This window comes from Protopterus annectens, chromosome 3.part0, assembly GCF_019279795.1.
Source record: "Protopterus annectens isolate FY-2018-M chromosome 3.part0, PAN1.0, whole genome shotgun sequence".
Classification (NCBI taxonomy): Eukaryota; Metazoa; Chordata; order Ceratodontiformes; family Protopteridae; genus Protopterus; species Protopterus annectens.
Genome location: NC_056731.1, coordinates 1,233,902,360 through 1,233,928,436, shown reverse-complemented (window position 1 = coordinate 1,233,928,436; position 26,077 = coordinate 1,233,902,360).

Genomic DNA, 26,077 nt, shown 5'->3' with positions numbered 1-26,077 from the left:
TTTAATGTTATATGAGATCATGCAAATGAAAAAGGATAGTTGTTAATGACTGTTTGTACCTGACGGGAAATAAATAATATAACAGGAATGTACTAACCCAGTTCATACTTTTAGAAAATGTGTGCATGTAGGCATGTCTGGGTTTGTGCATGCTTGTGTGTGTGTGTGTGTGTGTGTGTGTGTGTGTGTGTGTGTGTGTGTGTGTGTGTGTGTGTGTGTGTGTGTGTGTGTGTGTGTTTCAACAGGATTCCTTGCAAATAAAAAGATACACAGCTTTAGGATTTATGTTATGTACAACTTCTGCAGCCCTACTTTACATCTGCCTTTATATTAGAAGTCAGACTGTCCTCTTCACACTTCAGCAAACTAAATATATGCAGTGTTGCCATCAAGCAGTATTTTGTAAATTGTATCTAGATAGCCTCTATCTCCTATTGCCTGCTTTGCCAAGCCAAATAAAACCTTGAACCAGACTAAACGTTTTGGGGCATATCTAAAAAAGACATTTCCCTGTAGTGAGTCTTACCAGTTGGAAATCAAATGAAAACTTAATATGCAAGCATATAGAATGCTTCTACAATGCACAGTTTTCAGATGACTCTAGAAAACAATAGGTATTCAATATTTCTACTTTTTCTGTGGGAAATACTGATCAAAGGATCATATTTGCAATGCAAAGCATAATAGCCCTGCTTAACCTAGAACAAGTACTATAGTTAGTGTTAAATACCAAAAACCCAAAGCTGCCTTGCAAGGCTTAAACAATCATGTCAGCAATGCAGTTTAGCAGGTCTTCAAACGTAAGTATTTTCAGTTACATGTAAATACTTATGAGATTAGAAGGGTATAATTTGACCAATTATTCTTCATTCCAACAATAAGAAAATAAAAAGATGAAAAAGCTTGTCCTTAATGACTGGGGAAGGCAAGATATGTTCTATGAATGCCTCGGGCTCCACCCATTGTGAAAGTACTAAGGTGTATTTATATTCTGAAGAAACTTGCCACTGAAGTCATACAATTATGCCAGCAATTAAAATATATTTGTTATTAAAGTTTACAGTATTCCATTCTGTTGTTTACTATGAAGGCGATCACAGGATTTTCATAATGAAGGATGATGTTCGCTATAGTTTTAAAATTGGTAAATGAAATGCTGCAGGCTAGTCATTGCAGTTCTCACAACAGAGCTCTCAAAGAGCAAAATATACATACCCCAAATCATAAGAGGAGTAAAAAAACATACATAATCAACCTACAAAGTAACTACTGATGATCTGTTTTTTTGCTTGCATTTATATAGCCATGATACTCGAAAGGTAAGGTGAAGCTAATTTCATGCACAGTCTGAACAAGATGAGGTGTCATACAAGCAACTATAAGATAATATTATTTATAAAGCAATGTGCTATAAACCTAAATAATATTTTTTAAGGGTTGAGAGTTTAACATAAAAAGCTAATTGCTAAGTTTAACAAGTGCATTAACATGCTGCATCTCAAATTGCACGTTGTGTCATAGCTACAATTTTTATCAGTCAATTTGGTCTAAGATTGACATGTTGCTGGTTTAACACTTAAACAATGAAAAGCTGAAAAACAATGAACAATAAACATATAACATGGTTCATCCAGTAACTTACAAAGCTTATATTATGTTTTGCTCATGTTTTTTCAACTTTCACTGATAGCATCTCTTAATATGATATCATCAAATGTTGAGTAATGTCACTTTCTTTGCATTGCCCTCTCCACATGATATGTTACTACATCTGTTTTCCCCTAATATGGTTCTCTTCAAAATTAAAGGTAATTACCTTTATCATGTACACCGGTTTTCCTTAAGCTATTCTGATTTCTATTCTATTAATAATCTATTCATTCCTTTCAGCAGTGGTGTGAATGTTCTAGGTATATCCCACAATACAAAGAATCATGAGGAATAGAAGTTCCATGGAAACTAAGTCAGACATGTTTATTCTCAGTCAAATCATCATATAAATATGGGGCTATTTTGTTTCAGTCAATGAATTATGAGACTACTAAAATAAATAAATAAATTCATGTTTATCACCTTTTTTTAAATTGCCTTGTTCTTCAAACTCTCTTCTTATACATAACATTTCAGACCCTACATCATGTGCAATGCCTATAGAGGAAGTCTTCTATGTTTTCTTTTGTATAGATTGGGCCTCAGGATTAATAGCCTCCAGACGGTGCACTGCAAACTGTGCAACCAAGTGGATAGCATAATTTGGGTTCTTAGCTTGGAGTGCATTTCTATTTTCATTCTTGTATCCCCATGTGCATTGCATTTATTTTAGATATTACTTGTCACCACAGAATGACAACTGACAGGTCTAGTTTAGACAATCAGTTTGGGGAGAATAACACTGACTTGACAAGATGTTCAATACACACCTGTAGGAGTGTTGTCAAATTATGAGGTAGAATGTATGTGTGAAGGAGGCCACATTTTTTCCCTCTTCCCATGACATACTTAAAATAGTTGACAGCTCCAGCCTTTATGTCAGTAAACTCAGTGAAATGGGACAAGGAATGATAATTCCACTCCTAATCTCATTAATTTTATATCATTGAATTATATAATGCACAAGGATTAGTACCCACAAGATGCAGACTGAAATTGTCACCTAACCAGTCTCCATAACAAAGACTAAGTTAGCATCCTACAGCAGGTGTGAAATAATACAAGGATTTTGCAGATTATCTTTTTAGCTTTCACAGATTATCTTTTTATTAGAATGCAGTGACCATAAAGGGTCCACTGTTACCAGGTCCTAATTATCTCTTACTTTGTTTATCTAATCAATTCCCTGTGTACTTCCTGCAAGATATAAATTCTGTCTGTGTGGCATTTGATATCAGGTTGTCATTAAAACAATCTGTGTGCTTAAGAGATCATAATCCCTTGCAACAACTTGGCTCCAGAACACATCATGCTCTGCTTTAGAGTATGAAGTGGCAAGCAATAAGACAACTGACCAAAGGAAGGCAATAGGTGCATAAAGTCCTATGATCTCAGTAAAATATAAGTATCCAATAAAATCATTCACAAACTGATTTCAGAGTAGCAAATGTTAAATGGACTTTCAAGACTGATATAACTATTTTTTGCACTTGCTCTAACTGTCTCAGTGCTATTTAACACTTTGCTGCATTTACTGACTTGTTTGAAATTATCATGTTTTTCACCTGTACTTGTTAAAGAAATGACATCTGTTTGTTACTGTACTGCTCTTTTGTTATTTTAACAGCATTCTAATATTTTCTAACCAGTAGTGTAGCTATAGTTTGTGCCACCAGGGGCTGCCTTTGAGTTTGCTGCCCCTTCATCCTCACAAAATCATGGTCAAATGGGCTCCCCCATACACAGCCTCTCATAGCCATTCCAGTGTCCCATTACTTGGTTATTTCTCTGCATTTGCCATAAACACTGTAATGTGCATGTTGTTTTATGCTTTACTTCTGCAATGATTACTTGGATTTAATTTAAAACTTTTATTTTAAATTTTATATCACAAAAACTGATACACATCTGCTAAACTAAGCAATACCAGCTCACGATGAAAACAGACTTAGCATTAAAACTTCTCTGCCCTTAAAACTCACATTCATTGAAACAGCATTTAAACCCACATTCAAAGAAAATGCATCTGGCCACTGGAGGCTAAAGTTTACCTTTGGGCTGTTTTCAAATAATAGGCCCTTGCACAACTTCTTTGATTCACCTTCCTGATTGTATTAAATTATATCCCTTTGTACAATACAGCATACTTGTTAGATCATGTTTTAAATGTATTGCTCTGAACATTTTTCCAGAAAGCAGTGAAACAAAATGTATAAGTTCATAGGTTCATAGGTGTGTTCTAGGCTAATGGCCTTGGAACCTTTACAAGCCTAGCCCATAGGATTAACCTGGCATCGTGCCACCTGACCTTAGTTCCCAGTGCCTCTGTCGAGTAGAGCCACTGGAGTGATCCCCGGCATGAATTTTCTATTTCCCATTCACTCATCAAGATTTTTCTTGAAGAGGGCCAGTGAGGTGCTCTGTTCGACATGTATGGGAAGTCTATTCCAGAGAATGGGCAGTCTCTGTGTTATGAACTTGTCCCTCCAAAATGTTCTGTTGATTGTGGTAATCAGGTTGAGATCTGTGGAGCATTTAGTGCAGAGGGATTGGGATTTCTTTAGATGTAGCATTTCTAGCAGAGCTGGGTCAGACATGGCTTTGTAAGTCAAGCAGAGATTGCCTCTAAGTAGGCGATATGAGACAGAGAATAGTTGGAGTTTTTTGAGTCTGTCCATATAGGACAAGTGTTTAAAGCCTAGGATCCTCTTTGTGAGGTACTTTTGCAGCCTCTCCAGTTGTTGCAGGTGTCTAGTGAGGTACATGCCAAATAGGGCATTGTACTCAAAGATTGGCCTAATGTGGGAAGAGTAGAGGGAGACAATGACCTCTTTCTTCCTGGATGCAAAACCCTTAATAATGAGATGTGCCATATAGACGGACTTTCTGACCATAGTGGCAATGTGGTGGCCAAAAGAGAGGATGCTGTCAACCTGTGTTCCCAGATCTCTCATAACTCGTTCTGTGTTCAGTGGACTACCATTGATGTGGTAATTCATTGGAACTGGGTTTTTCTCAAAACCATTGACGACACATTTTTTGTCATTCAGCTTAAGGCCATGGTTCTGACACCAATCATTGGTCTCATAGAGACCTTTCTGTAGAATGTCAGCATCACTTGGGGAGTTAATAATAGCTCCCAACTTGCAATTGTCTGCGAACCTTGTCAGCCAGTGTCCCTTCATGTTGGCCTGGACTTCAGAGAAGTTGATACCAAACAGGAGAGGACCCAGGACTGAACCCTGTGGGACTCCACTCATGACTGGTCAGCAATCTGACTTGCAGTCAGCTACTTTCACCCTGTGGGTTCTATCTGTGGGCCAGTTTGCAACCCACCTGGTGATATAGGGGTTGACGCCTAGCTTAGTGAGTTTTTCTATGATTCCTGAGTGGGGAATGGTATCAAAGGCCTTGGCCAGATCAAGGCAGGCTGTATGAACCAATAATGAAAAACCTTTCCAATTCAGAACATTTCCATCATAAAGTCTACTCTAACTTCTGTCACTACAATCCACCAATATTAGTAAATATGCACAATCCATCCAGAAGTAAAAGTCATCTAAATAATTACACATTAAAGAGACCTGTAACTAATGAAGAATTTGCTACTAGCAAACAACTTTATATTTCATTGTTTCATCAACAAATAAAGTGCCTGTTATCCTTGAAAAAGTAAATTGCCTATGTCACATTAAAAAATGATAAGCTGGTAATATTGTAATAGGGAATGGGTGGCAAACTGATAACAGATTTATAGTTACTAGGTATCTCCTCCAAATGAGAACATACATAGAACTGCAGCATCCACCCCCTTTAAAGTACAAAACCGTACAGTAGCAGCAATCCATCTACAGCCTTTAGCATCAAAAGGTAAGTGTGCTACTACCTGTTGTGCTACTAACAAGGCTTTGAAATACTTTAACACAGTAGTGATATAATTTTCTAAACAACTGTTGACTTCACAAATATACTTTGCATAAGCAGCATTAAACTTTTCCCCTGAAGTTCTCAGCTCCTTGTAAAATGCATTTGAACTCAACTATATCTCTCTATATAGCAGCACATGAAATCTGGAAAAAGCCAAAATTTATCGGGGGGGGGGGGAGCAAAGTCCCAAAACCAGGGATGCATTTTAAACATTGCTTGTATAATCTTAGGAATTTGAGAGAATAAAATGTTTAGTGTTAACATGCATTTCCTGAAAGATAGGAAGACTGAAACTTAAATGACTGTCATTATTTAATGAATTCAATCCTCTCTGATGTACCGGAAAACCACAAATTTTAAGAGGAACAAACCAAAAGTATGAGACAAAAATCAGCTCTGGACCCAGCTTCTTAAGTGGTGATAGAGGGAAAGAACTCAGGCTCTTGTTCCTTGTACTGTAAGGTACAGGGTTTGAGCCTAAGTAATACTAACCACCAGGTATCACTACACACACACACACACACACACACACACACACACACACACACACACACACACACACACACACACACACACACACACCTTGTGACTTGCAGAGGCCTGCTGAATGCACAGTGAATCAAATCAAGCAGAGGAACCTCAGAGGCAGCTATGAAATCTCGGACACTTACTTGCAGCAGAGGCATCACACATACATCTTGTGACTTAAATAGGCAGTCTGCAGAACACTTACACACCAAACCTTGTGTGAATCAATTGAACAGAGGAACCTGCAATTAAATAGGATGAAGCAGCAGTGAAATCTTGAACTCTACTTGCAGAGGCAGCACAGCAATGAACAGGTTTCTTTTCCATGACCGTTACATTTTGCGCACTGGTGAAGGAAGGACATCTTGTGTGATAACGCACAGATGTGATAGAACAAAATGCCTTAAAAACACAGTATATTTTTTTTAAAGTCCCTCAGCAAAACTGCCACCCAGGGTGGCCCCGCCCCTCTCACCATTCCCTAGCTACACCACTGTTCCTAACTTCCTCTGGTACTGCAAAAACTGTTCTGAGCTTGCCAAAGTTCTGTTGAGTCTGCCAAAATATTTCTAAGTTTTGCAAAGTTTTTCTGTGTTGTTCTCTTAAGATGAGCACTTTTTTATGTATTTTGTTTAACATTTCTCAGGGTTAGTGAACTCCAAGAATTCTACTCAACAGAAGAAGAATACCCTCCACAGCTTGAACAAGCAAATCAGATATCTTGTAAAGTCCTCTAAATCTAGTTATGAAGCTAAATTAGTATCCCTAGCCAAGGATAATAAGGCATTATTTAGCTGTGTCCGAAATCTAAAAGAGAGTGCCTATCTTTGTGCTGAACTTATAGTTGATGGCACCTCTCATACTGAACCTGAGGAAATTACCAACCTGCTAGCTAACAGATTTGGTGCAAACTTGTCCCCACCAGCCATACCCCAAAGCATAGAGAAAACATGGCATGATGTGCTGTTACTGAATAAATTATCCTTATCACTGTGTATACATTAATGTATTATTTGTGTTTTATGCAGTCAGAAAATGAGGTCTGCTCATAGTTAGCCATACCTGTATATGACCCCACATGACTTCAGCATTGCCAAAACATGGCAGACAACAACACATCATGCCAGTTGGACAGCATGACAACTTTCATCTAACACATGGGAAATGACATGTCCTTCTGTTGTATATACAAGATATGGTAATACACAAATCTTAACCATAATACAGTGGTTGTACTGGACTATGGACAACATCTATTATCTATTTCCCCTCAGTAAAAAACATGTTTATAAGGTAAATGTTGTAGCATTAGCTGCTGGTTGACAGACACAATAAATGGACAGTGAATGTGTGAGAAAAGTGCAATGTGTTAATGTGTGTCATGCACACACTGAAACATAATTAAATGTCACATGATGTAACACGTACGCATGGCAGCTTCATGATATGAATGCAAAATAGTGCATTATATAGACAAATCAATTATATGGCATTCACCATGTTGGCAGCATAACACAACTGGAGCATACAAACAATACTTACAAACCTGATGGACTAGCCTGATGGGGATGAACCTCATGAATGATCTTTTGGGCTATCTTCCTGAACAAGAAATGCATAGCCTGTGCCATGTCTGGAAAAACATTTCACATCACGTTCCTTCGCTGTATTCAAAACACATCGGACACAACCGCCCAGAACTCCTCTTAAGAGGTGTCTTTCTGGCATCATCTCCTCCAGGGTGCAGCAGGGATGATGGGACTTGTAGGTGTGGGTCCAGCTTCCCTGCTGGTGTTGTAGTCATCATCTGAGGACTCTGGCAGTGGCCTGCCATGTGATCTTTTTCTACATCTGATTGGTGATAATCCACGGATCCCATGCTCTTTCAAGATGAATTGTAACACAGGACATAAATTACTTACACATATCTGATACTACTTGTCTGCATAACATACCCACTGTGACACAATGAAGAGGCTGAGAAGATTCCTCATGAATTATGACCATAGTCCAGTGTATCACCATATGCAATGTATGCCTCTAGTCAAAACTATAACAACGAAAAGCAAATGTCTATCATGCCATACATTCCAATGAAGATCATAGTTGACCTTAAAAGGAAACTGATGTGCACATCTGCAATCTACATACATTAATTAATATCTCATCAACGTGTGAATTCTGCAAATACAAGTATTGAGACTGAAAGCATAGTAGCATACATAGAATATCTTATTTAAAACATGATTCAGTTTGAAATGATGCAAACATTAGCAAGTAGCACAATTATAATCAGCAGAATTGCTGCTAGTGAATGGCTCCTAATGCATGCAACACCTTTCCTATGTCACTCTATCTATATTTTGGACTTGTCCAATAACAGAACATGTCACTGAGAATGTACCCATTAACAGTGTGAGCAGTTCAATCAAGGCCATGCAATGATTTGCTTAACATAGCTTACCAGTGGAAATCATGACATGACCTGAACATTTTATTGTTGGCTAACATGAAGCATGGCAAGCATACACAAAGCAAACACGTATCATATACTGTCATTTAAAATGGAAACATGCCTGACACTGCCTCGTGCCACAGTGACATAACTGAAATTTGACTTAATAAAAACCTTTTAAACATCAAAATAATATTATTATTGGGACTTGCACTGTTTAATAATGCTGTCTGCCTCAGTAAATTGTCTAGCTGAGTGCCTGGCAGCATGTCATTATTTCCATTCCTTTTCCCTGAGCTGTTATGCCTATGTGTGAATGTAAGTTGTAGTCTCTGTATGCTTGAGTCATATGAACAGCCACCAAGTGACATTGTCAAAATGAATACAAAGTGAGATGACAATACTGTGGAAACTATGCAAGCCATATGACAAATATCTTAGCCATGCAGCATGGTAATTGGCTGACCCCACATCAATATAAGGAATACAACACTAACAAATAGTTATAATGTTCAGTCATAAACACAGTCACAGCCTGTAGCACATGGCAATCTACTATATGTTTTTCAAAGGCATGAACTACCTACTATTATTAGAAATCAGCAGGGGCAGCTCGTGGCATCGGACTGCCGGAGTGCAGCCCCCTCAGCTAAATAGTAGTAATTGTTTATGTTTTAAAAAATAATGTAAAAAAAAAACAAACCTTTTTTTTGTACTTTAAAAACAAATTTCGAGTCCGCGACTCGGAAGTACGCGCATGCGCATTGCGCACTTTAACCGCCTCGAGCTGCGGCGGTTTTAAACAGCTTTTTTTTTTTTGTTTTCATTGCAGCCCGGAGGAGTAATGAAGGCATCATTGTGATGCCCAGAAGTCTATGTGATTCCAAACCGCATAGAATTGGAAGGGGCTTGGACAGCGACGTCCGCAGGCACGTCATGACGTGCTTGCTGGGCTAAATGCTGCTGATTGGTTGTCGCTCTCTTCCCGGGCTTTATGTGCTGGGAAAAGAGCGAGAATCAGTCAGTCAGTTGTCGGCTAGTTTGTGGATTGACCTTTTTGGCTTTTTTAATAATTTTTTTTTTGTTTTGGCATTAATTGGATTGGAATCGGACGGGATTTTACTTATTTGGGTGTGCTAGAGAGTGAAGGAAGAACAGAAGAACAAGAAGAAAGAAGAAGAAAAAAGAAAGAAAAGAAGAAAAGAACAGAGTGAAGGTGCAGAATTAAAGTAAGTATATATTGTGCTATTCGTGTCCGGTCAGAGTGATATCACTACAGTGTTGATGTTGAATCTGTTAACTTATTTGCACTAGTAATCAACTCTCCTCTGCTCTCTGATGTGATTGATGCAGTGAAATCTGACTTTGAAGTGCCCACCATGTCATCAGCATCAGCTATATGACATCATCCACAAACAGTTACTACAAAGCAAAGTCTATAATATAAAACAAACTGCAATGCCCACGATGCACAAATAAGTGATACAAAACTATTTACAATAAGCACAGATGGAAGGGAAGTCGTGAACTTCATAGAGATTCTTCTTGTAGCTAAAAAGCACTGTAGTGTGATAATAAGCTGGCACTCCTGCACAGTTTAACTGGAAATAATTTCCCATGTTTTATGTCCACAGCAGGCAGCATTTCTCAGTTGTCACATAAAGTAAAAATTTAGCTCATGAAAGAGTTCATACTTCCATGAACAAGGAGAGGAACTGACTCTGAAGATGTTTAAAAATAACAAAACCAGTAGTTACTTCACTGTTAGCTTTGCTTTAAGTCAGTCACATGCAGCCTGGAAGATTAATTACCTAACACAATTACAAATGAAATCCTGCATATAAGATCACCACGCACATTTGGGATAAAGTAGTGTTGGCCTAAGTGACTAGTAAATCGCAATATGTTTTTAAACATTTTCCACTGTTGAAGTGATTATGTCACAAATTAAAGACACAATGAAGAAAGAATGAAGATTGCGTGAGCTAAAACAGGTGTGAAAAGTTGTTAAAAGCCAGTTGGTGCCTACAGTACGACAGCCATATAAACTGTGTATTACATGGTGGAGGTGGATAGAGAATAAGGCTTGAACCCTGTACCTTAGGCCCATGTGGCAAGAGCTTGAATTCCCTACCCACCACCATTTGTAAAACATTTGCAGATTTTTGCCTCATATTTGTTTGTTCTGTCCTCATAAAGTCTGTGGTTTCTGTAGTTTTGTTACTTAACACAGCCAGTAGTGCAATGGTAGTATTATTGCCTGACAGTTACAGGTTGTCTGGTTTGATTCTTGGCTGTGGTGCCTTCTGTGTGGAGTCTGCATGTCCTCCCTGTGTTTGTGTGGGTTTGCTCTGGTGTCCTCAATGGATATTTGTCCCTATTGTTGGACTGTATTCCCCCATTATTGGCTTCGTCCAGGTTTTTTGTGTCAAGGTTGAGAGCTATGGTGATAACTGAACTCACTGAATATGTTTGGGGGCTGTATTCCCCCATTATTGGCTTTATTCAGTTGTTTTGTGCTAAGATGTTGACATCTATGGTGAGAACTGAATTCACTAAATGGTAGCCCTTTAAGTTTCAGTCTTCCTTTATTTCATAAAGCAGATGATTTGGCATAGTGGTACATTCCTATGACTGTTTTGCACAGGGTCCTGGGTTCAATACTTGGCAGTGAAATGTATGGTGGCAACACAGCATTTTATTCTAACAACTTTCCAACATTATACAAGCAATGTTTAAAATGTGTCCCTGTTTTTTGGTCTTCTGCCTCCAGATTTCTTGTGCTGCAAAGTTCAGAGATGCAACTGAGTGTCAAGTAGATTTTACAAGGGGAACAAAAATTTAGTGCTGCTTATGCCAAAGTCTGCTTGCATTGTTAATAGCACAATAGGTAGTGTACTTGCTTTTGGTGCAGAAGGCTGTGGGTTCTACTCCTAGAGTAGGTAGATGCATTGCTGATACTTTACTGTATTGTAAAGGGGGTGGATGCTGCAGTCTTTTTTGGTGAAGATACCTAGTAACTACGAACCTGTTATCAGTTTGCCATTCATTCCCTAATGCAATATTACTAGCTTATCATTTTTTAATGCAACTTAGGCAATTTATTCCTCAAGGGCAACAGGCACTTTATTCTTAGATGAAACAATGAAATATAAAGTTGTTTGCTAGCAGCAACCTCTTCATTAGTTACAGATTTCTTTAATGTGGAATTATTTAGATGACTTTTACTTCTTCAGAGATTGTGCATATTTACTGATACTGGTGGACTGTAGAAGTTTGAGTAGACTTTTATGATAGATATGTTCTGAATTGGGCAGTTTTGTCATTATTGGTGCATGCATTTTGTTTCATTGTTTACTGGAAAAATGTTCAAAACAAATTTAAAATGCCCTCTAACAACTGTGCTATATTGTGCAAGGAATATAATTTAATACCATCAGGAATGTGTATCAAAGACCACGTGTATGTTTCGTGTGCAAGGGGCCTATGATTTGAAAACAGCCAAAAGTTAATCTTTATCTGCCACTGGCAAAATGTATTTTCTTTGAATGTGGGTTTCAATGCTGTTTCAATGAATGTGAGTTTCAAGGGCAGAGAAGTTTTAATTCTAAGTCTGTTTTCAATATGAGACTGCATTGCTTTGTTTAGTAGATGTCTTAGTGTCTGTGCTGTAAAATGCAAAATAAAACTTTCAGATGAAGTCCAAATCATCGTAGAAGTAAAGCATTATGCACATTAGTGTTTATGGTAAATGGGGTGAAATAGCCAAGTAATGGTTCATTGGAGTGGCTGCAGGTAGGAGGCTCCATTCGACCATGATTTTGGAGGGGGGAAGGGCGGCAAACTCAAAGACAGCCCCGGCTGAACTATACCTCTCAACTGTCCAGATTTTCACAGAATGAATAGATTTTTTTCTTCTTGTTTTTGGTTTGTTCCTCATAAAATGTGTGGCTTTATGGCAAATAATTTAGGAATTAAGTCACTAAATAATGACAAACACTGGGTTTCAGACTTCATAACCTTCAGAAAAATGCATGCTAAAGCAAGACCTGTTATTCTATCAATTGTCTCAGTTTATACAACAATTTATAGTACTGTTTATATGTTCCCCCAGTATATTTGGCCTTGTCCAGATTTCCTGCATTAACAGGTTGACAGGCACATGCAAATAAATTGCTTTATAGAATTAGGCATATCCAAACCTCTCAACTGTCCCCAATTTTGGTTCAAAATGTTGTTCTTCCCCTAATAATCCCACCGCAAAATGGCAATTTTGGAAGAAAACGTGGAGGGCTTACAATTAAGAAATAACTGTAATAATCAGAGTTATAGATTACTTTTATTTCAGAAATGCATGCAGATTATTTTATTTTGTCAGCTGCACAGGTTAGCCTTACTAATATTAAAAAAAATGTCCCTTCTTTGACAGGTTTCCAGCTGTATTGTGTGGCTATTTTATATTTTTGCATCACATTTTTGGCCCATTTTTCATAAAATCATGTTTTTTGGCAAATTAGTGGCAAATCATTAAAGACTGAAGTTAGAAAATAATGACAGACATTTGAGTTTCAGATTTCATACCTTTCAGAAAATTCATACTAATGCAAGACCTACTATTATCTTTCTAAGTTTATAAGAGCAATATTTAAAAATTGTCCTTATTTTTTAGCCTTTGTCCAACTTCTATGTATGACTCTGTCCATATTTCTTGTTCTGAGGTTGAGAGGTATGACAAATATGTCAGGCCCATCAAAGTCAGCTAGAGACATTTCAAATTGTGACATACTTGTTGCACCCCACTCCCCCATGTAGTGAGTCTGGATGTGTCCAACCAAGGCAAGGAGCAGTTATGCAGTGTAAATGTGCAGAGTATCCCCCCCCCCATCCAAGGTAGACACAAGTGCTACTTTTATTCTATCCTTGATTTTGCAGAATGTTCTGGTTTTGGTCATATTTTGTTACTGTTGATTTATGCTTATTATTACTCAGAAAGTGCCTGTTGCTCTGTGTTTAAGTAGCAATGCTTTAATGACCATCAGGCAAGCTTGTCTGAGATTGTAAGATGCAATTAAGCTTTAATAAGCATACTGTTAAAGAATTGTCAACACTGAAAGCCTTTCTGTTGTTGGCATGCAGATAATACTTACATAACTAGATAATGTATAAGCCTTGGGTATTGAAATGCATATGACAGAATTTGTAATAAAGTACAGGATTACATTATTTTAAGAAGCTCATTATATTAGTTGGAGACTTGCAATCATCTTTGCAGGGTTTACCTGTAAACCAAACAGATGCCAGTCTAGAATGGGTGGTCCATTACCTGTACAGTAATCCTTTAAGCAATGTATTTTGAGCTTGTTTCTTGTTTGCTTTTCATTTTTTACTTTCATCATGGTTTTCCCATGAAACAAGTAGATAGTTGTCAGGCAGCAGGTCTTTTTTGGATAAGAAGCATTTTTACAAGTGGGGGTATCACAGAGATTGCTACTTTCAGCATGTTACTTGGTACTTTTATAAAGCTGAATATAAATTCTAATTAGAACTGGAGTCCAAAGAGAAGTGGCTTGAGTTGAGTGCTGCTTGTTTTTCTTATACTTGACTTTGACTGTCATTCCAGTAATGTATTTAAAAAGTAATTTCTTTTTTCATGCCTCACAACCTTTTTGTTTCCATCTAGATATTAAGTAAGCTGTATTTCATATTTTTGCATCACATTTGGTCCATTTTTCATAAAATTGTGTTTTTTGGCAAATTAGTAACAAATCACTAAAGACTGAAGTTAGAAAATAATGACAGACATTTGAGTTTCAGATTTTATACCCTTCAGAAAAGTCATACTAATGCAAGACCTATTCTATTATCTTTCTAAGTTTATTAGAGCAATATTTAACAATTGTCCTTATTTTTGGGCCTTTGTCCCACTTCTGTGTATGGCTTTGTCCAGATTTCTTGCTCTGAGGTTGAGAGGTATGACAAATGTGTCAGGGCCATCACAGTCAGCCAGAGACATTTCAAATTGTGACATACTTGTTGCACCCCACTCCACCATGTAGTGACTCTGGATGTGTCCAAGCAAGGCAAGGAGTAGTTATGCAGTGTAAATGTGCAGTGTGCCCCCCATCCAAGGTAGACACAAGTACTACAGTGGCTTTTCATCTGTCCTTGATTTTGCAGAACGGTCTGGTTTCTGTCATATTTTTGTACTGTTGATTTATGCTTATTATTATGCTTATTACTCAAAGTGCCTGTTGCTCTGTGTTTAAGTAGCAATGCTTTAATGACCATAAGGTAAGCTTGTCTGAGATCGTAAGATGCAAGTAAGCTTTAATAAGCATACTGTTAAAGAATTGCCAACATTGAAAGCCTTTCTGTTGTTGCCATGCAGAGAATACTTGACTAGATAATGTATAAGCCTTGGGTATTAAAGGACAGGATTCCATTATTTTAAAAAGCTCATTACACTTGTTGGAGACTTCCAGTCATCTCTACAGACTTTACCCGTAAACTAAACAGAATGCCAATCATGTGTGGTCCATAACCTGTAAAGTAATCCTTTAAGCAATGTATCTTGAGCTTGTTTCTTGTTTGCTTTTCATTTTTTACTTTCATGTTTTCCCCATGAAACAAGTAGATAGTTGTCAGGCAGCAGGTCTTTTTTGGATAAGAAACATTTTTACAAGTGGGGGCATCACAGAGATTTCTACTTTCAGCATGTTACTTGGTACTTTAATAAAGCTGAATATAAATTATAATTAGAACTGCAGTGCAAGGAGAAGTGGTTTGAGTTGAGTGCTTCTGGTTTTTCTTATACTTGATTTTGACTGGCATTCCAGCAATGTATTTAAAAAGTAATTTATTTTTTCATGCCTCACAACCATTTGTTTCCATCTAGATATTAAGTAAGCTGTCATGCAGCCAATGCATTGAAATATTTTTATTCTTCTACACTTATTTTTGTCTTGATTGGACTCTCATAATGATGGTTTGCCACCCAGGGCAGCGTATTTAATTAAAGTTAGTTTTTGTGGTTCTGAGCATAGCTCCTCCCCTTTCTAGTTGACCACACCCCTTACCATTGACCCCACCCATTCAGCTGTCTCCTGCAGCCCCCCTTTGATTTGCAGTCACCAGCCGCCACTGGAAATCAATAGTCTACAAAACACTAATCTCCTGATAATGCTTGCTGATTATGAAATGTTGCAAAGAAATGCCTATCTGTATAAGTATCCACAAACACAGCATACAAATATATTATAACAGAGACATGCAAAGTGCTGTAGACAGATGCAATACCAATGCTGAACTGAAGTCAAAAACTATATTCAAAAAATATAGTTTGGTGATAAATGATATTTCAACATTTTTTTTTATTTCAGTCATTTGTGTAAGCGCAGGTATTCTGTAAATATTGCACTTAATTTACTGATGCATGATGGGTACTCCTGCATTCTAAGCAGTATACACAGTAGTCTAAAAATATGGGCCTGTAACAAGGGTAGATTTTATTTAAAAAACAAAAAAATTAAGCAGCATAACTCTCTGCCTCTACTGTTCTTCAAGCCTGTGCATCTTCTTGATGCACACAGCATGATTTAGGGTCCTGTCCTTATCTCTTGAAGAAAGAAAAGAGCAACTATTAATGATGTAGTCGTTAAATAACAGGGTTATACATTGCTCACATCAGGTTTCAAAATGTTTACTTTTGAAGAACATCAGAAAATCACCATATGCATTTTGCAATGTTGCACCCACAGACTTTTATATCTTTGAACACAGATTAGAGAACATGTGATTCAAACCTACAACTGCAATCTATGTCCACACTCTAACCCTGGCACCTACAGTAGCTGCCTACCTAATCCATCTTCCCTGAGAATGTGTGTTCTGAATACAGGGTTATGAATTTGTAGGGATGGGCTACTAATATGGATCATGGCTTAGGATTTCATAAAAAGGACCATGTGCTAGGCATGTAGGTAAATAATATATAAGAATGAATTTATGTCAGCACTGTGGTCATGACCAGTAACAGCAACTGAAAACCTTCATCCCACAGACAGTGGGACAGTGTAATGTATCACAAAGCTTCAGTTAACAGAGCTATGAAAGGTGTTGTACATCTGGGACACAATAAGACATATGGGAGGACTACATGTACAGATATTCCTTGCAAATGTATCCTTCATATCCTCCATTTCAGCTGTAAATTTGACCATCTGACTCAAAACCTAAGATGCGGTTGTTGAAGTGAATGTAAGAATGAATGAGAAAACACTCAATAGCATCTTTGAAAATAATACCATATTGCACAAAAGTGTTTGTCAGACATATAACAGTCTGTTGCAAGCTTTACACATAATTCTGCAGATAAAGAGATGCAGAACATTATGGATTATGAAAATATTCATAGGAATTATACAGATCATTATTTGTAACCATGCACAACATAAACATTAATATCAATAAGCACTTATGTAGAGAGGAATATTCAACAAAGTATAGAATAAGCATAGATAACAATATAATGAAATGTTTCTCCTGTGTAGAGTTGAACCCACAGCACACCAAAATATAGGCATGCTGGCTTGTTTTTTTACAGCCAAGCTAACAGGCAGCATATATCTCTTCTTAACAAACAGGTACTGTGTGTGTTTATCTATATTCCTGTGGATAATGGATGAATACAAACACTTCCAACACTTATTGACCATTATAATGTAAAGAAATAAGTTATTAACACATAACTGGAACACGTGTAAGCAGTTGGACAGGCATTCCTTTTGCTTAAACAAACCAGACTGTTGTAAGAATGTGTGATACTTTTATAGTTTAATGAATACCAACAAAATGCATTATCATCATTGGCCTAGGCACTATAGGCTTCAGTGATACAAGACTATAGTGTATGTGTGAAATGATGTCATTATATGCTGGAAAACAGATGTACAAGTACAATGTTCAGTATTATGTATATTATAAACATTAATAAATAAATTAACAGCATGAGAATAGAACTCATACTTATACTGAGAGCAGTAACCATGTCTTCATAATTACAGAGATGAGCTAATTGTCATAACAGCTACTCAATGGTTATAAAAGTCAAGTATCTGATATAGTTGGGGCACAGATATATCTTTAAACTGCATGAGAATACTCAGGTATACATAGGATTGTGACACTTACTGTAGGCATCCCCTGGCTCTCTCTGTACCTTAGTAGCCCTCTGATGATGCTCCTCTGTATCTCTCCAATATTGGTTACCATAACGGTAGTGAAACTGCATTCCAGTTCAGTAGATCTCAGTAAGTCTTTGATGCTCCCTCACAATCTAGTTTCAAATGTTGATCAGTGTGAAATTCCATGGCCTGGCCATAATCCGATCCCCACTCCAGCATAGATGGTCGGCATGTGGGTACTCTCCTCCTTCGTCCAATTGGGTGCCCAGACACTTGAAAGCCTCTTGGAAGTAGCCATGACAGTAATATCAATATTCCAATGAAAAATGTAATACAATTTGAGAAATGCTCACTGAGGTCCCACTCAGTTGACAGGTAGCAATGGTCTGATCTGTAAATGTATGAAAATCAGTATTTAAAAGTGGTGTTTATGTCATATTATCAGATCATTGGAAGAGAATGGGTACGTGCTACACATGGTACCATTTATCAATACCAATCGGGTACTTGTGTGGAGCACCTTCCTGATATGCAGAGCTATTGGTTAATGTGCCAAATTTCAAGAACTTACACAGATGTTTACAAATGGAATTCCAAAACCTGACATTTTAATGCACATCATTAATTATGTATGGTACAAATGATTCTTAAAGATGGGTGCACATTAAGTGCTCTTACTTTCAGTCATGCCTGAGTCATAGGTAACAGATAAGGTAAATTGATTTCTAGTAGAATTTCTGTTTTGAGGAATATAACCTCTTTAAAATTACTTATTCTCAAATGTATCTGTTTAGATGTATTTTTATGAAAAATGAGTACACTAAAAGAAATATTTGTAACTTATTAGAGGGTGTTTGATTTACCTGTATGCATACAGCTGTTGCCATCTGCATTAAGGACATGCATCAATTTCCCATATGCAGTTTTATAGACAGGGTTACACAGCAAAACTGAGCAGTACATAGAGACGGATTTATGGATTATCCATATGACTTGCAGGAGACTCGATATACTATGTGGTATATGGATTCCAACAGTGTTCATATGTACTATGTCTTTTTGCTGTTACAGATATTTATTGATTGATGGTTCTTAACACAATGCTTATAACTACTGCTTTAATATAAAAGGATTCATAATCTCTGTGGTCTGCTTATGGATACTAAGGTTTTCCAATATGTTCTGTAAGTTATTGAACTGATAATTTGTATAGTATTTTAATATGAAATGCATGCAGACTCCTGTGGCATGATGCTGTTGTCACTGGACCTCCATTCAATAGATATATAACATAAGGGGTGTGAATCACACAGACAATCTCTACAGATGTCATAAGTTATGTTGATTTTACAACTGTTATGTATGTAGGCATTGTTGTAAGCTTTTGTATGTCACATTACTATATGTCACAGTGAGTGTTGCATAGAAATTTGCATTGCACAGGGAAGTGTAGTGTTTACAGTGCTATAAGCTGTCCATATAATCATCTCTATAAATGGGTCCCCACATGAATATGAGCACATGCTTATCACTGTCTTTCAGATGGCAAACACAAACCTAGTGGTGACAATTTCTCCACACAGGAAAATTAGATTATAATAGATGCCTTGTGACAACAAGGATAGAGACTCCATGGAAGGGTTGGGAATACAGTATGTAGGAATGAAGTGTGGGTAAGCATCATCAACATGATTAATGCAGCTGAAAGTCACAATAGATCTAATGAGACATGTCGCTGACGCTGCTCGGACATTATTCTCTGTGCAGTCAACAGGTTCTGATGGTATGAGAGATCGTGGGATGTCACTGGTGGTGGCCCACCATTGACTCCTGATGAGATCACAATATGTCCCTGCATACGGTGAGTGGGGAGTAAATCATGCCAGAGGGTGCGATATATGCAGGAGTTTCAGGCTGAACATGTATGTGTTACCTTACATGGCATGGATGGCTGTAGAGTAAATCATTGCATATTGCTGTTGCTTGCATATTCATGTATTGTAATTTTTGATTTTTCAGCAGCAGAATTGAATCATGCAAAGAGATCCACACAGATGGATGAGGATCAAAGTATGTGTAATGACATGTAGCCTTACAACTGCAGTACAGACCGAACAGTGAAATCAACATGTACAATCCTGTCTGCATTAATGTCCACAGGTCCATCTACTTCAGCACAACACCAGAACCTGGCAGATGAGTTCCCCCCATACAGTGTTACTGTGACCACTACCTGTTATTGCCTCAGCCTCATGTCATGGTACTGCAGTTTACTGTCATATTTGTATCTCCCTAGCATTATACACTGCAGGTATATCCAGGGGGGGCCCACGCCTTGCAGGTGCAAGTACAGACATACCAAGTAGGTTACCACAACAGGTTCATATTTGTAACAGTGTGTAGCAGATCTGTGATACATGACACAGTGTCACTGTTTTTCTACACAGAGACATCTGGCCAACAAATGCAATGGCCATCATGTGAGAATCCGCAGCCCCTGTTACTGTGTCATATATGTCATTCCGTCAGTATTCTGGTGCCTGCATACATGACTGTACTGTCAGTCTCTTTACTTTATCACTGCAGGATCTGCCATTACATAACTTTCATACATGACATCACTGTTACTCCTGTTGTTGTCCTCCAGTAATACTGTGCCTCTCTATCCATTCATAGGACCGACTGTATCATTACCAAGTGCACAAACAAGTAATATGTCTACAAGATATCTACTGTATGTTTTAACACTATTAGAATGGTTTATGCTGGCAATGATGTGATTAATAATGTTGGCATTTTTCCCTGCTATAGTTGAAGTGCATTCCTCTTCTACCACACCATCTTCCAAGGTGAACTTGCCAGGTGTATGCAATGTTTGTATTCATTATATTATGTCATGTATGTTGGATATGTAACCTAATTGTTAACTCCCTGTTATGTAGATTTTGCGATCCATACACAGACAAGACTGAATGGTTCATAAGTTCATAGGTTCATAGGTAAGTACTAGGCTATCTGCCCATGGGCATTTATAAGCCTAGCCACAGAGTGATGACTTTCACCTCCCCATTAGATTAGTAACCTGGGCCTCTGTCAACAGGGCTCCTGAAGTGATCCCAAGGTAGAACTTACGATTACCCATCCACTCATCAAGATTTCTCTTGAAGAGGGTCAGAGAGGAGCTCTGTCAAATATGGATTGGGATTCTATTCCAGAGTGAGGGGAGTCGCTGGGACAGGAATCTATCCCTCCAGCATGTCCTGTTTATTGTTGTACATAGGTTCAAGCCGGTAGAACGAGTGGTTCTGAGGGATCTCATTTTTTGAGGTGAAGCATGGTAAGCCATTATAATCTGTAACATTGTATTGAGATACATGTATCATATGTCTTTAATGATATGCAGCATGTGACATAAGCATGTTACTCTGATCTGTGTCATCTGTCTGTTCTTTTAGCACATCAGCTACCTGTATCCTCCATTATCCCATTCACTGCTCATGATATGGGATCTGATTTGTCTCATTATGATAGCATGGCTCCTGGCACACCAGACAGTGACATGGTAATGCAGTTTGGCCAAGATGGTGACAGTCATGCAGGTGTAGCTGTAGCCTCAGAGGTGGAGAGAAACTTATTCAGACATTCTCATTATGAGGAGACATCCGATGGTGGACAGAATGAGGCATGTTAACAACAGAGGCATGTTGAGACTGCTGCTGATGTTGACAGTCAAGTCGTAGTCATGCTCTATTACCACCACATGCTGGCATAACCCCATTAGTCTCCTCTGTGAAGAAACCTGGACCAAGTGTTTCCATACATGGTAGGGGCAGACCAGATCACAGTGTGAGCCATCAGTGTGGGTGCCCTAGCCTACCTTAGAATAACACAGACAGTTGATCCACTCTCTCTGGTAGTGTCATTCTCATCCATGGAAATGATAATTGCTGTGCAGAACACTGACAATGTCATCTGTCTAAGTTTGTTGACAAGTCTGATGTCACGGGAGTCCAACAGTTTTCCTAAACAAAGTTTATTCCATTTATTACATTACTTCATCCATAACTTACAGTGATATACTTGGTTTGTGATATTAACAACAGCTTGGCATTATGTCCTTTGTTGTTACCTTTTTGCAGCTTTTTGTAGTAGACAGATAGGAATGTGTTGCACTGTTGTGTGTCCCTTATTGTGTGCCATACACAGTTACAACAACATCGTGAGTCTTTATGCATGCCTGTGCCAGTTGTGCTCTGAGTTGATGATCCCTGTTGTGATAGATTTATAAATGTTCATAATGATATATGTTATGATTATGTTGTCTGATGCTCAGCATGTACATTTAGTGAGTGATAGACATTAGATGAAATCCCTGTTGCTTTGGTGGAGCGACAACTAAACATCAATGTTTAATGGGTGCACTTCTGTATGTTCAGCTTGTCATGACTTAAAGTTGTCGGTCAGCCACTGCTGTATTGCCTAGTCCTGCAATTGTGGTCACACCCTACATTGCCTACACCTGCCTCTTCTGCCCTCTATGTCCTCCTGCTCCTCATCTGTTACCTGTTGGATGTCCTCTTCAGATGTCTGGGGGTCTTGGGATAGGTCACTCATACCTGCAGCTAGAAGATCTCCATGTGCTGTTGTTAGCCTATTGGGCAGCATGGTGCACCCCTTTATCATCTGTGCAGCTTTCTCAAGTGTATATTGCAGTACAACCCCAGATGTGTCTAGACATCTGAACCTAGCTTTCAGTACACTGAACATACTGTCTATGGTATTTCTGCTTGTTGTGTTCCCTCTGTTGAAGGCATCCTCTGCTAGGTGGGATGGTTCATGGTATGAGATCATTAGCCATGGCTCAAGTAGAAAACCACAGTCACCTATTGTGGGGAATAAACACACATGTTGTCAGAATGGATATTGTTGGGAGGGATATCTTTAGCTTACCTCCTAGCTGTGTTTCTGTGCTTACCCAGTAGTAGTCCCCTTGGTATTTCACCTTGCTGGAATGCAGCCTTCAAACCACTTTCCCTTCATATGTCAGGATCATGGACACTTCCAGGGTGTGTTGCCATGAGGTTTGTTACATTGTCATCTGCTGCACACATGAACTGGCAGTTCAGGGATGGTTAGCACTTCTTGTTTATATATTACTTTGCTTCTGGATGTACTGGGGTCTTGATAGGCATGGATGTTTACAACCTATTGCACCAAGTACATGGGAGAAGTTTGTATTGTTCTAGAACTGGTGCTTAACAGTTCTATGCTCCATGGTGTTGGATGGAAAGTGTATGTAGTCATCCACACTGCTGCCAGCCATTTTACCAGGATAAGATTGGTACCTGTGACACTTCCACAACATCCTCCATGTTTCTTTGCAATGTTATAGATGCAAGTACAATCAGGCTGAGTCACATTTTGATTTCAAGGGGGATGGGTTTCCTCACAGGGTCTGCACAGACGTGTGGTGCACACATGTTGTAGATAGCCTGTACCAGCTGTCTGAATAGGCAATACCTGTCAATTATTTGTTGGTCTGACAACTGATTAACTGCAGCCTTACTCTCACTCTAGCTGGCTGTCGTCTAGGGCACACAGTCACATCCTCACTCATGGCTTCTATTTCTACATCCTGCTATAGCTCAGTCACTGCAGGTTGCAATTTTTATTTTCTTCTTTTTTTCGGTATTCTTATGGGGTCTGATAGAATGCATTACAGTAGCTTCCGTTCCTTGTAAGCCTTTATAGCATATGCCAAGGATTTTGTAAACACAGTCATCATTGCAGTTTGCTGTATTTTAGTTGCATTGGGAGCATGCAATGTGTTTTACAATCAGACTGGGGAAGCCTGCCCATAATCTGTAATTATCCTACTGTGAATAAGCTAAGTACCCAGACTGCTATCAGCGTGTCTTCTGAAATCGCATCTGCAGCTGTGCACTGAAGTTTTCCTTTGGTGTACTGCACTGTAAATAAATAGCTTTTGGAATCCTGCCCTATGTAAATATTGCAATGTGTTATTCATTCTGTATAGAGTGCAATGTATCTGTTGTGTTTATCCTGGGCTGAGACAGAAATAGGTCCAACGGGATCAGAGAAATATTGCAGCTGCAAGATTTCTCTGAAATGAATGCAAAACTGTAAAGTAAAGTAAGCAGAAAGATAAAATATATATAAATTATTATATAGGGGTCTGTTTTGTGTTATAAATGAGACATCTCATTTTTTGACTTCTGATACGATAATGAATTGTATTCTCTTAAACATGTAGCAGACACATATATTCATTATATCACATCTTTGACCTTAACATCTTTCAAATAGAAGTGAATCAGAGGACAGATATTTTATTTATTATTGCTATGTCCCATCAAACCTTTATAACCACTCTGCACACATGATCAATCATTTAGTAATATTATACCCATATCACCCCATCTCAGTCTATGTAACATTAACACCCAAAAATTGACCACTTCACACACTGTATATATGACAACATTTGCATCATCTTGAATGACAGCATTTCTATAAGTGGGTGGTAAGGCAAATGATGACAGGGGAATAGTTTGCAGACATAACATCAACATTTCTGAACATGCATCAAGTTATCATGCAGAAAAAGAGGTTCCCTATTAGAAGACCGAAGATGCATTATTTCAAATACATCTTGATCGAACTCAAAAGCCTGAAATGGCAAAATATCAAAGTGGCTTTTAGGCAAATTCTTTCCCTGGGAAAGAATTTGCTTGGCCGCTTTGTTAATTTGCTGTTTTCGGCACTGTAGTACGGTCTCAGAGTTGGTATATTTAAGTAGGGGGGTGTAAGGGGGTGAAGCCCCCCACTTAATGTAATGTTTAAAGTGGTTTTTTTTTTGTTTGTTTTTTTTTTTGGAACAGCAATTTTTTCCCCTAGGAAAAAAATTGCTGTTCTGACAGTTCGAAATTGTATGCTTTCATTTACATAGGGGCGATAATCACCATTCACTTTTTTAAGCTTTCGGTGATCTAATATTGACCCGAAAAAGAGAGGTTTTTGAATGCTTATTATAACGGGTAAAATTAGCTTTTGTGCATTTTTCTTCTTTCATGTGATTTTATAAACACACAGCTGATTTAGTCATCCCGGAAAGAAACAAATAAAAGCAAGTAGCAAAATATGTTTTCTTCTAAGGCACTGTTGTATTTAATCTTACTTTATCAGGCCATCTTTCAACATGTCCAGTGATGGCTATGTTTCAGGTCCACTGTAGATGTCTGTCATCCTGAAAGAGACAATATTTTTCTTCTGTCTCCCTGTATTATATGCACTAAAGAAATGAAAGTGTAAAAAGCATATTTAGCTGAAGGGACATCTACAGTTTCTTTAAAGGTATTGGTTATATAATCTGTTCAGAAATGCAGTGGTTGCTCTTCTTCAAGACTCAGCTAGGAATGTAGTTAGAAGAACGCCTCATGAAACAGTGAACAAAAATAATCAGTAACTCTCTAAACAGTGATCAGTTTAGAGTGAACATTCATTTGAGTGAATGCTCAAAAAAAAGGAACAACTATTACTTACTATTTTTTTGTTCCCCCTACAACCCCTACTTATTATATATACTAATCGTGAGAGCAAGCTTTGTGCCTATTAAAATGTTTGCATCCATGTCTTTCTGGTTGAACACTTCCTTTTTTCTTTATCTTTTTTATTTTCAAAATACTGGCATTGATGGTTTGTGTTTCATTACTTTTGCATTTCAAGTTGTTGTTTTTCTTTCGGCTTTTCCCGGTTAGGGGTCGCCACAGCGGAACTCCTGTCCACTAATGATTGGCAGTAGACTTTTTATGGATGCCGAGGTGCCAGCTCGATGTCCATCCTTCAGCAAAGGCATGCCCATTCTACGCATGTCTTTCGAACGCCACTCGACCACAGGGAGGACATACAGACTCCACACAGAAGGTGCTCCAGCTGAGAATCGAACGGGAGAACCTCTTGCTGTGAGGCAACGCTACCGCTGCACCACCGCGGCATAGTCTGCTTTTGCATTTCAAGCCTTTGCCATAAACCTCATTAATCATAGTAAAAATTCCGTAAATTCAAAGATATGGTCCTGTACAAGTCTTGCTGAAATGTCTTCTAGTTCTAGAAATGTACTAAACCACTTTCTAGTACCAGATATTTACTTTAAAAACATACAGTTTTTACTTTTTTATGAACCTGTGCATTATAAAAATGACGTGCAGCTGAATGCAATGAGACATTAATACCACCTGTAATCCTTAAAGCTTCTCCTCAGTGTAACTTCCTTATCATTTAAACTATGTTGGTTTACTGATGTTTAGCTGGAAAG